Source organism: Pteropus vampyrus, unplaced genomic scaffold (genome assembly GCF_000151845.1).
Source record: "Pteropus vampyrus isolate Shadow unplaced genomic scaffold, Pvam_2.0 Scaffold455, whole genome shotgun sequence".
Taxonomy (NCBI): domain Eukaryota; kingdom Metazoa; phylum Chordata; class Mammalia; order Chiroptera; family Pteropodidae; genus Pteropus; species Pteropus vampyrus.
In genome coordinates, this window is record NW_011889236.1 from 479,598 (window position 1) to 493,025 (window position 13,428).

A 13,428-nucleotide genomic window follows, 5' to 3' on the forward strand; every position below is an offset into this window, starting at 1 on the left:
AGCTGAGAATTCACAGGTATTATTCAGCAGGTGTTTCGAGGTCCATTTCGATCTTGTTCTAACAGCTAGATCTAGAATTCAGTATTCATTTCTGAAAGTTGGATTTTTATCCGGTCTTAAAACAAAAAACAAAAACCCAAGACTTCTAGAGAAGTTATTAATGTGATGTGTAACGTCAGAATCTTAGCATTTCCAAAAATAAGAATTATTATTGTGATGTTTGTTCAAATGTAATCATCCAGGCACATTTCTAAACATATCTGTTATTCTTATTGCAAGCAATTCTAACAACAAAAATAATAACAATTTTTCAAGGATTATAAGTTCCTATAATTGCACATCAGAGGAAAATATGGATATCAAAGCCTCTAAAGTGTTGAAATGCAGTACATTGTTGCCTATCATATTTTTCAATTCCTTGTTCATGAATTTTAGCCTAAAATACATCCATTTTTCATAATTTTGCCCTTTTGTTAATAGATTTCAGGAATAAAATTAACCATGACATGTAATTTAAAGTATTTCTTGAAACTGAAATTCTCTACACTATAAAGTGGTTATTTCAAATTTTATTTACATACTTATCTTCTCTCATCTGGGGACACATACATCTATATATTTTTAATATAGTTCTAAGTGTAACTTTCCAAGTTTATTATCACCCATTCATTCATTCTAAGAGTTTTTCGTGTTCTGGGTGAGAGTCTCATCACTCCATCATGACCAAGTTCAGGAGGCCCATATTCAGGGGACAATATTACTACCATGGCGCCATTCACCATGATAGGCCGAACTTCAGCCACTCACAGTATCTGCGGTGTTGGACTCCACACGTGGCTCTTTCCATGGTCCTGAGATCATTACACCTGAGACCATGGTTCTGAGATCATTAATCCACGAACAACACTCCTGATAGCTGCCGTGTTGTGAATTCACTCAGACTCGCATGGCAAGTGCCTCCCAATCTCTCACACCCTTCATTTTCACGCCACCTGCCCAACAAGTATTTGTCTCTTTCTCCGTATGCAGACATTTACATAAAAATTTGTGAGTAAATAATCTAGGTTTTCAAATTAAAGCTCATTGAATGAATGAAGATTTGAAAACTAAGGAAATTTTCAAGTTGTCTTTACAATCTAAAGCACACAACACCAGAGCAGACAGTTAGTGAAGATTTATTAGTGTGGTAGCCTGGAACCCATTCAGGTGCTTGATGGTGACCTGAAGTCATCCCTAATTCTCACCCCCAGTCTTGGGCGATGTATTAGTTTCTTATTGCTGCTATAACAAATTACCACAAACTTAGTGGCTTCAAACAATACACATTTATTACTTTGTGGTTACAAATTGATTATCCTCTGATGTTTTGGAGGTTAGAAGTCTGAAATGTGTTTCATTAGGCTAAAATTGAGGCATTGACCAGGCTGATCTCTCTCTCTAGAGGTTCTGGGAGAGAATTCATTCTCCTGCTGTTTCTAGAGGCCACCCACATTCCTTTGCTCATGGCCCTTTCCTCCATCTTCAAAGCCAGCAGTAGAACATCTGCAAAGCTCTCTCAGATTCTAACTCTCCTGCTTCCTGCTTTCAATGATAAGGACCCTTATAATTACACTGGGCCCACCCAGCTAGTTGAGGATAATCTGTCCATCTCTCCTGATCATGTCTGCAAAGTTTTTCATTTGTTTTTGCTATATAAGATAACATATTCACAGATTCTGGGGATTAGGATGTGGATATCGGGGAGGGGGGCATTATTATGCCTATTACAGATGGAAATCTGAGCTGTGGAATCCAATGCTGAGAACATCTCCATCCCCCCGCCCAGTAGCGCAGATACTCAGCAACATAGGGAATCACACCTGGTTCCCTATGTCCTTTGGATCCTTGGTCCATGGCCAGGCCAGCTCTCTTACCACCGCTCCTTCCCAGTGCTGGATTCTAGCCTCTCCCTGTTCTTTAGAGCTAACGTGTCAACCTTAAGTCACCGTTTGCTTCTTAAGCTGCTTGCTTTGTGCGAGGGGTATTTTTGCACTCAGAATACCAAGTGCAACATCCCAGAGCCCCAGAAAAATCAAACTCTGCACAAGGAACACCCAGAACATATCCACTACACCAGGCAACATTAGAAAACACTTTAAAATAGGCAGTTATTAGGGCATCAAAACAGCAAAAGCTGTTTGAAACTCGATTTCATCATGTGGAAATTTCCATTTCCATGCAGCCACATCTTCCCCTACTTCCTTCTGGCTTACAGGGTGCTCAATAGCACTCCCCCACTTGGGTGTGATGAGATACTTTGTAATATCTCTCCTTAGAATGTCATAATTGCTTTAACTTCTATTCTACCTAGCACACCTTAAATGCAGTGAATTGATCTATGCATTCTTTGACAATTGTAGTCCTATTTGCTTTATTTAGAAACAAATGTAATTACTTAAACTAGAGAAGACAGAACTACTTTTGCAGCAAAGTCAAAACATGCATCAACACTTATCTCTATAATTATTTCACCAGGAAAAAAAAAAGTTTTCAGTGGCTTTTCTCACCAATGAAGAGGGTCCACGACAGTGGTTGGGAACTTACTAAATAATATATGTCGCTTATGATCTCATGACCGTAAGTCTAGCCTGGCCAGCTCACCCTAGGTGTCTGGGAGTGATGCAGACCATGCTCAGATACTTCTATTGCATGGTACAGCAGTGAAAAATATGGCCTTTTGGGGCAGATGGATCTGAGTTTGAATCTTTAACTCTTTACCTTCTTGCTAAGTGTTATGGGGGCAAGATCATGGGACTAACAAACTTTTCTGTAAAGGGCCAGATAGTAAATATTTTAGGCTTTGTGGTCTCTATTGTAATTGTGCTCAACTCTGCTAAAATTGTAGCACAAGTAAACAGTGGCAATGGTTGTGTTCCAGTTAAACTTTATTTATAAAAATAGGTTGGATTCTGCCTGTGGGCCATATTTGCTGACTCTCGGATAAGATACTCAACTTCTTAAACTTTTGTGTTGATAATAACTTGAAGAGATGACTTCTAGAGTGTTGTTAAAATTTGATGAGATAATATATACTAAGTGCTTAAAATAGGACCTAGCACAAAATAGATGTTCAACATATCTTTGGATAGACAGATGATAGATGGATGATGGGTGGATGGATGGATGGATGGATGATGGATGGATGGATGGATGGATGGATGGATGGATGGAAAGAATGGAAAGGGAGACAGAAAGGAAGAAAGAAAAAGAGGGAGGGAGCAGCCATATTGAAACTGAGTACATAGAACAATAATTTTCCATTTTCTGGGAGAGAGTTCTCCTTAGCTATAGGTATAATAGGCTTAATGGAGCTAATTAAGCATGTGACTCATGTCTTATCACATGGAGCAGAGCAACAGTGCTAGACAGGTAAGCTACAGAGGCTGTGCCACCGCAATTTTAAAAAGTGGTTAGTCCTTTTCTTACTGTCACCTTCCCTATCCCACCCAGGAAGTATTTTCTGTAAGCGTTAGAGCTATCCCACCCTCCCTCGGCTCCCACATAACTTCTCTCCATGAATTCAGAAGATTATTAAAATCCCAGGTCTGGAGTTCTCTGCATTCTGGCCCCACTGCACTCCCATCTGCCTTTCTTCTCCATGCTGGGTGTCTTGCTGATGTCCACATTAGGGCCTATGATGGCTCTTAGGGTTTTTATATCTGTTTCTGCAAATGACTGACCTGTTCTCTTGTGGTCCCCTCAGGCAGTCTGGGTGGATATTACTTTGCTCATACAATGTACATGTGCCCAAGAAAAGACAAATCTTAACAATATTTGAGCAAATGACAAAATGTCCCCCATTCATCATTAATTGCCCTTGAAAACAAACCAAAGAAGCTCAGACTGGAACTTCTGACTTTAATTTTTTCTCTCTGAAATAGACTGTCTCAGCTTGCAACTAACATGTTAGGGAAGACAATTTAAAAACTAAAAAGGCAAAACACAGAAAACAAATAAAATTGCCCCACATCACTAAAAGTAGTCCTGAACATTGGAGCTTTTTTTCCAATGATAAGGGATGGAATTATTTTATTGAAATCTGAACAGATGTGGACCCCAATGTAGATAAAAGACCCCTTGCCTTACACTACTATCTAATTCTTAATTCAGAAACACATGGTCTATTCAAATGAGAAAACTGAGTCTGTCTACAACGTGAGTGCTGCTTTTTATGATAAGTATATGAATAAACACTATAAAAGTGGATCCAGAGCTTTATGATAGTCTTAGCATGAATAAAACTATATTGAAATTTGAGGCTTAACCTCAGAGAATCTCATAGATGTCTCAGGTCATCCATGACTTTGGCTCAAGCAGCATATTTATCATTCAGACACAAAAAAAAGATGAAAAAGATACAGAGAATGGTGAGCACTAGGATGGAGGTGTGTGCAAGTTCAAAGGGAACACAGAGCAGGGGCTTCTCACCCGAGGCTGAAGGTGAAGAGAATTATTTAAAAATGAAGAAACCACCTGTGTGACTTGAAAATGCAGTGACCATATGACCCCAAATTTCCAAGACAGCTCCAACTTTCCAGAATTTATTTTTTTCCTTAAGCTAGATGATTCCCAAAATGTTCAAAAGTTCTTTAATTTTTAAACCATTGTGATTTTTTTGGATGTTTGGCTTAGAAAATATGGTCACCAGGAACATGAAGATCCAAGATCGTGTTGTTAGCTGAAGTCTGAAAGTGTTTAGCATCAAGAAAGCCATCACTGCATTTCCTACAGAGTAGTTTTCATCAAGATCAGGATGGATTAGGTAGCGAATATTGGCGAATGAGTGCTCAAGGTAGAAATGTCTAACATAAATCGACACGTGTCGGTATAGATGGTTCTTGCTCATAAGCATTCAGTGATTATCAGTCAATACTTAACTCATTTCTGAATTGACTCTCTTTCCCCCCGTTGTGGTAGTTGGTTTTGTGCCCATCACCACTCGCTGCTTCGAATAACGCTCTGACAAACTGGCCCATCCACTGTGGTTTTTGTACCTCTTTTCAGTCTGGCATTCAGAAATTGAGATATAGCTGCAGCTGCCTGTGGGGTTGAGGGTGAAGAGGGATGGGAAGGGCAGAGAGTAGCAGAGGAGAGAGAGACTGAGAGAGCCGCCCAGATGAGCAAACAAGCTGCCATACTCTTACACCCAGGTTTAATTTCACAGAAATAATGAAACCAAATTATCCTGGGAAATGGTCTCTCATGTTTCAAGTGCCAGGAACTATGCTGGATGCTTTTTCTGTGTTTTATTTCATTTCATATTCACCTACCTTATTGTTTCTTTATTCTCTCTCTCTGTCTCTCTCTCTTGCTCTTTCTGACATGACTTAGCAAATTTAAATAAGATATTGTGTCTATGACCCTGCCACCCTGAACACACCCGATCCCCTCTGATCTTGGAAGCTAAGCAGGGTCAGGCTTGGTGAGTACTTGGATGGGAGACCACCTAGGAAGACGAGGAGCTGCAGCGTAAAAATAAATAAATAAATAAATAAATAAATAGATAGATAGATAGATAGATAAATAAATAATTCTCTAGTTTATGAATAGTAAGAATGTGCCTCAGAGAAATTAAAGATCTTCTCCAGAGCCACAGAGCTTATTAAGAGGTAAGCTAGACCTCATAGTAAGGACTTTCGGCTCCAGAACTCAAATTCTTTCCTATATGCACTAGCCCCTTCTTTCTTATTACAGTTTAATGGGCCTTCCATTTTTGTAGTTATCTGTGAGGCCACTGTGTCCATGTTCATCTTTTTACCTTCCTTTGAAAGAAAGATGCTCAACAGTTGTTATTAAAAAGAATTCTATAACTGACTGTCTTCCTTTCACTTTGGCTGCCAGGCAGCTTCCAGTCAAATCTAAAACATGACTATGGTACCTATGAAGAACCTTATGGTCATCACAGGTGTGTCCTTTCTGCCACAGGTGTCATAGCCGTCTTAACACTAGTCCTGCTCCTTGACTCTCAATTACATTTTGCCGTTCTTATATCATGTTCTTTCTGTAGGCTGTCTCAAATCCTTTGAGGAGTATGGCGGTGAATAAATGAATGAACACCTGACTAAATATCAAACGTGTTATTCATGGACCACTAGTGATTGTCAATTAACTCTGATTTTCAGCTTCTGTCACATTTTTCTTCCTTCTCAAACCTGAGTTTCTCGACATTCAGAAATAAGTGATTTGGGGATGAAGATTCTGAATAGTTTGTGCTTTTTACACAGTACTCTCAAAGTACCATTTGGTCCTAGCCTTTTGCAAGAAATGACTTTTTAAAATCCTTAGTCTTTTCAATAGTCTAAGCACCTCGATGAATGCATTGGGCTACTTGCAATATTAATAACTCACATGTCCTAAACTTATGTTCCTGATAAAGGAATTCTCTGCTGTTTAAGGCTCCTGGATGAATAATGGCTGAGCATTTCTATTGTCTTCTTAAAATGGAGATTACTATATGTTGAATCACAACAGAACTACTTTTTTATAGGCTGTGAATAGCATAAAGGCCCATCATGTTATTTCAGGCAGTGCCAAGTGAATGGATAATGGTGAGCCAATTATTATAAATAATGCCTTGTTTCCTTTTGGCCTCTGTGCAAATTTCACAGAGCAGGATTCTATTAAAGGCTGGGAGATTAAATTAAAGGAGACAGTGTTAACACCAGCACCTAGCACAGTGCCTGGCACAAATCATGGCTTCATGCTGGCTGAATCAAAATCTAAGCTCAGCAGGGATTTTTTGGTTTTGCTCTGTTTTTTTTTCCTTCACTCTTCGTTTGCTGGGATAAGTGTTGCAAACCACCATCATTTCTCATTCAGGTCCATTCATAGAGCTGGGTCAAGCTGTGCAAGGACATGAGCTCAGGGCGCCTTGCAGAGCTCATGGGAGCCCAGATGGGCGAGCGGGATGTTGTTGGTGGAACCAAAGGAGGAAGAAAACAGAAAGGAAGATTCTAGCAGAACAAATAGGGCTGAAATTAGTCTGACAGAAGAGGCAAGGCTGCGTGTGGGCACGTGAACCTAGCGTTCAGAATCCGGGAGGTTCAGGGGCCTGCCGCGAAGTGGCTGTGGAGTTGGCTAGGATGAGAGGTTCCAGGAGAAGAACTTGCATGAGGCTGTTGTGCCAGAGGTCTTGCTGGGTAGGATGTCGATGCACTCTGCAAAAATTCTGATAGCTCAAAGGCTCTAGCAGAATGAAGCCATGTTTTCCAGGCCTCTCACGTGCTGATGAAATACGCACCACACTTTTCACCCTCTCTTCCCGTTCCATAGAGTTTAACCTTGAGGAAGTTTAAGCATTCTCCTTTCTAAGCCTCAGCTTCTCTGTTTGCAAATCGAGGGTATCAGACCACATGTTCTCTAAGATCTATGCCTTCGTTGTGTTTTATTAATAATGATATGAGGCAGTCTCATGTAAAAGCAGTTTCTTTTTTTTTTTTTCCAGACTAACATATACCTCGATGCCATGGGCTTTCATGTCACTAATCTTGTTTTTTAGTTTGACATCTATTCTACATTTACTTCTTTTTAGTTCACAGCTACTAGAGATTGTAATTCCATGCAGCAGTGAAATCAAGCTGAGTGGGCAGTGGGAGGCATCATTTAATATAGATGCCTCACTTAAAATCGTATACCTGTGTAGAAAAAGTAATAACCACTCCAAAGCTAGCATTATGTAATCTGAAGGCATCTCCGTGATTTTCAGTGGACGGACTTCATATGCCAGAGTGTTGGTGGAGGAAGAATATATTTTCTAGAGTAGAAGAATATTCTAATTTAATTCATGTCAAGCAGAGCCCCATTCTTTAAGATATAGGCAAGTAGAGTAGCAAGGAATCAAGGAAATTTGGATTTGAACGTACTTTTAAAAGAAGTATCAAGTTAGTTAGCTAACTGTTCCTTAGCCCTCATTTCACCTCTGCAGTTCTTAGTGGATCTTTGCCCTCCTGAGTCCATATCAACCCATTACTCTGTCTACCACCTGCTGGCCGTCTTCTTTCATAACTGTCAGTGGATGTGGATCATTGGGGCGGGGTATGATGGTAGGGAGGAATACAACATCTGGAGTTCAAGAAAAAAAGTAGACTGGAGGTGTAGACTTGAGAGTCACCAGCATATAGTTAGTAATTTAATTCGTAGCCATAGCTGAGATGATAAGGGGTTAGAGAAAGATCTAGTATATAATACCAATATAAAAATTGAGCACATGGATAGGGGATGAGGGACCAGCATAGTAAACCAAGAAGGAGAACTGGGAAGCTGTGGGATCACTCAGAAGCCAGAGATTGCATATTTAAAGAAGAGAGTAGATAGTGGCATCCCACACTTACTGAACCAGTCCCTTAAGAAAAGGATTAAAAGAAACCCTTAGTTTAGCAACAAGGGGTCCATGGAAGGAGAACTTCCAATATAGAAGAGAGAGCAGAAGCTAGATGGCATGAGTTGAGGACAAGAAAAGTAGAGATCATTTTATTTCACTCTTTCAATTTATGTGCCTATGAGGTGGAGGGGAGGAGAGGAGAGGGGCTGGACAATGACCTGAGAGAGAGAGGTAAGAGATTTTGCTCTTTATGGCAGGAAAGATTTGGGCCAGTTTCAATGCTGATAGGAAGAAGCCAGTGGAGAGAAGAAGGTTGCAGATAGAAGTGAGAGGGGTGATTGGTGTGGGCGAGGTCCCTGAGGAAGGTTGAGGGCAGGAGATCCAAAACCAGGAGGAGGAATGTCCCTTGTATTGTGACAGAGCAGAAAGGGGAGAGAAGAATGCAAGGAAAGGCCTCATAGCAGGGCGTCAGAACATTCCTTTGCAATGGCCTCTTTTTGCTTCTGTGAAGTGGGTGGGAAGATCATCCCCTACAGTGAGCGAATAGAGAAGGATTCAGGAGCATAGTAAAAGTTTGTAAAAGCAACAGTAGAGAACCACGGGGAGGAGACCAGGGAGGTGGGGAAGGATTTGCTCAGCTGACAACGGAAATCATCCTTTACTCTGGGAGGTTTGCATAGTTTTCTGGAGCAGATCTCAGCAGCCTAGTTGGGGCATGGTTGGTTGGGTTGACAGAAGGTGCCGTGGGTTGAATTGTATCCCTATAAATTCACATGTTGAAACTCTAACCCCCAGAACCTCAAATTGTGACCTTATTTGGAAATAGGGTCTTTGCAGATATAATTAAGATGAGATCATTGGGACTGTAATCCGATGTGACTAATGTCCTTATAAAAAGGGGAAACTTAGACACATACACACAAGGAAAACACCATGTGAAGATGAAGGCAGAGCTTGGACAATGATTCCACAAGCCAAAGAATGCCAAAGATTACCAGTGAAGAACCAGAAGCTAGCGGGGAGGCGTGGAATGAATCCTCTCTCACACCCCTCAGAAGGAACCACCTCTGCACATACCTTGACCTTGGTCTTCTGACCTCCGGAACAGTGAGACAATACATTTCTGTTGTTTAAGACACTCAGTCCATAGTTCTTTTTTATGGCAGCTTAATCAATGAATATACATGGGATAGGGTTATTCATTCATTCATTCATTCATTCATTCATTCATTCATTTTCCTTTGCTTTACCTTCAGGTGGTCGTGAAAGAGGCCAATATTTTGAGACCACATTCCAAAAGCATTATTAATGAGATAGCTCAAGGAATTCAATGTGGGTAGGGAAAGAAGATAAAACGGACGTGCACAAATAGAAAGAGGGATTTGGTGTTTAAACGTTGTTTTCAGCTCCTCTAGTTGCAATTTTGAGTAGCTCGTTGGATCTCAGTTTCTTGAAAAATCTCAACCCTGTTCAGAATGTTCCTGTAAAGGTTAATCGTAGCCTCTGGGTTCTTGCTTTAAAAGTGATCGCTGTGTTACTCCTCAAATTAGAACTGCGACTTAGATCATAGCCAAGGTATTTGCAAATAATCGTTTCTTGTTAGGGGCTGGCCTACATTTACATATGATAACCACAGCTGGAATGTGTTCTCAGAGGGACTTTCATGTTATCTGAGCTGTGTGAGTCTTCAAAGGGCTGTGGATTTAATGGGCTATTTGCCCCGTGATTCAGCATTTTCTAGGTTCCAGCTCTCAGAGAATTTGCTCATTAGCTTCGAGAGACAGCGTTTTAAAAGAATAAAATAAAGGGGAAAAAGGGTTGTGGTTTCAAAAGCTACGGTGATTAAAATCATAGGGACAACTGCTGTTCAGCGTGGTGTCACCAGTGTGAATGGAAATGCTCGCTGTCAGCCGTTGGGCTCTAAATTCTGTTTACTGTACAACTGGCTGTTTTTCTGACAGTGTTTAAAGTTTTAGGAAGAGCCGTGAATAGACCGCATTGTGCAAAACCAAATCTTGTTTTGAAAAATTACTTTTTACTTCATCGAAGAAAATTTGCGAAGTACAGGAAAATAGACGCCTTTGTAAAAAAGCAGATAATTTCTTGAGTTTTAACATCTAGGGTGTCTGCCCATCTGGTCTTTTGTTTCCCTACACGTACACATACAAGCATGTATTTACTAACGTGGAATCGTACTGTAATCCAGTTTTGAAACTCGCTTTAGTTGACGTTATGTTAATAATATTCATTAACATTCCCGTGCCACAGAAACATGATTTCAGTGGCACTCCATGTTCCGTTATCATAATTGACTTAACTCATCCCTTCTTTCTGGAAATTTAGGTTGATTCTAGATTTTTGCCGTTACAGGCGATTCAATGTCCATTTTTTTTTTTAAAGCTCTGAGCTTCTGGGGGTTACATTAGAATTTCTTGAAGGTCAGCCAGGCAGGAGTATAGAGGACTTTGACTATTGAGCCTCTCTGGCTGACTCCTTTGAACTCTCAATTTGGGGTTTAGGAGGGGGGCACTGCCTGATTTTCACTTGCACAACAAGGAGAGAGATTCGGAGAGCGTGGGAAATGGGCTGAAGTGCAAAATGCAATTACGTGCATGATAAAACGGGGTTCCCCAGAAGCAGCATTACTTCCTGTCTAACAAGGTAAGGCTCGGAGAGAAGCGGGTTGTGGGGAGGTGGTTTTTCTTTTAATTTTTCCTCTACCCTCTCGGATTCCTTGTGATGGAAAATTCATAAACTGTTCTTGGTGACAGTTGGAGAAAATGAAAAGCTCTGTGAATGTGTTGAGAATAGATTATCCTGACTGCTGTTAAGCGTTTGACAAATTGGGAGTTTTGTCATACATCAGAGAACAATGGAGGGAGAATAAGGAACGATGGGCATCACATAAATACAACACACCTGACGGCTCCACAGCGTCATTTATCTTCCCGTTTGGTGGAGAGCGGGAGGAGTGAGGGGAGATGGGTGGGCGGTGGGCAGGCCACTGGCCTCCACGAAGCTGTGTGGTGCCTCCCGCCACCAACGGCCTACCTTAGTGGGTGTTTTAGGAGGTGCCAGGTTGCTCAGAGTCGTGCTTATTATAATCTCTTGAACTAAAGAAAGATTTTCCATTAATCTGATGCGGTGGTCCCTGACGCCACTCGTGGGCTGGACAAGAGACTCATGTGCCCCCATAGGTGGTTGAAAAGGCCACTGAGCTACCTGCAGCCCATTGGAGCTGGAGCTGGAAATCCACCAAGCATATGGAGGGGTGGGGACCAAAGGGCATGTTGGATTCCATCCTGGCCACCTGGGTTCTTTCCCGCCCTCAACAGAAGGAATGCGACAGCCAGAGGGGATGATCAGTCTCTGGGCTCAAGTGAGGAAGGACAGTTTGGAAAGAATGTTCAGTTGCTTCCCTTCCTGAATACCTCAGCAGGGAGTTACATTTGCAGCACAAAGAGAAACCTGCAGAGAAGGGGGTGGGGTAGCATACCTGGCCTGGGAAAGTGGGCTCGGCTCCAGGGCAGAGCTGGCAGCAGTCAGTCTCCACCTCCCCTTCACCAGAGCACTGTGCGACCTTTGGAAGGTTAGTGAATCGACTTCTTTGAGCCTCAGGTTTGTGATCTGTGAAGTGGGGCGGTGGTACCCGCTCTTGTAGGAACGCGAAGATTAAATGAGATGCTATAAGGAAAGTGCCTGCACACCTAGTCGATGGCTCTCATCAAAAAGATAATAAATAACAAGTGTCGGTGAGGATGTGGGGAAATCAGAATGGCTGGTGCGAATTTAAAATGGTGCAGCTGCATTGGAAAAACAGTTCGGGAGTTCCTCAAAAAGTGAAATGTAGAGTTACCATACAGCCCCGCAATTCCACTCCTAAGTATATACCCAAGAGAAATGCAAACATACATCTATGAAAAATTTGTACATAAATGTTCATAGCAGCATTATTCGCAGCAGCCCAGAAGTGAAAACAGCCCAAATGTCCATCAGCTGATGAATGAATGAATGAAATGTGGTATATCTATACAAGGGACTATTAATTAGCAATAAAAAAGAATGGCCTTCTGATACATGCTACAACATGGATGAACCTTGAAAACTAAAGAAAAGAACAAGTCACAAAAGACCTTATATTGTATGATTCCATTTATGTGAAATGTTCAAAATAGGCAAATCTATAGGGGCAGAAAGTAGATTAGTGGCTGCCTAGGGCTGGGGGACTAGGGGGGAGTTGGGAAGGTGATCGCTAGTGTGTAGTGGGTTTTTCTGGAGTGACGAAAATGTTCTAAATCATAGTGGCGATGATTGCACGACTCTGAACATTCTCAAATTCATTGAATCGCACACTTTAAGTGAGGGGATTATACAGTATGTCACATACCTCAGTGAAGGTGTCATTCCTCTCCCATCCACCAAAAGAAAAAAAAGAAAAAGAAAAAGAAACAGAAGGAAAAAAAAATGCCTGATGCACAGCAGGTAACTCATCTAAATAAAATGTACTCTTTCCTGTCTCACAGATCAGTTTGGAAAAGATTGGCAGGGTCTCAGTCCTCAGCTTTTCAAGTTCAAGTCTTCATAGCCCACTCCTCAAAACGTCTGCTCTCCAAAAAGAGACACCAGGCCTTCATTTAAGTCCGAAGTACTCACCAGGGCCATGCCCTTTGTAGAACAATCAAGTTCCAGAAAATCTGTGGATATGAGTGAGCTACAATCCCTGTTTCTGTCCATTGGCGTCCTCCCTCACACCTTCAGAAAGCACTCTTCTTTATCTGTGTCCATGTTGGGGCTGTAATCCTACACTGCAGAAGAATCTGTTGAAAGAAAGCTGTTGTCCTGGAGAAAGAAAGGGGTTCTTCCCGCTGTCTAACTCGCGTCTTCCTGCTGTAATTGAAGTCAGCTTCCTACAGCCCGTCTGAATCCATCTGTTGAGGCTTGGATGCCTGGAGTCAAATGGAATAAGTGCCTCTTTGGAGAACAGCTCCTGGAGGCCACTACACATTTGTCACATGTCAGTGGGATCTGCATATGGATGTGAAATGTATATTTAAAAATGTGCACACACT

The 13,428-nt window shown here is 41.5% G+C and overlaps 1 protein-coding gene and 1 pseudogene across 1 annotated transcript in view; both read left to right on the forward strand.

Moving 5' to 3' along the window:
- LOC105306715 (receptor-type tyrosine-protein phosphatase T-like) overlaps positions 1-13,428 on the forward strand; it is a gene marked incomplete at its 3' end in the record, with an annotated part of 597,375 nt that overhangs the window by 227,608 nt on the left and 356,339 nt on the right. The gene's annotated exons all lie outside the window — the stretch shown is intronic.
- LOC111732408 lies at positions 5,392-5,510 on the forward strand (annotated as a pseudogene).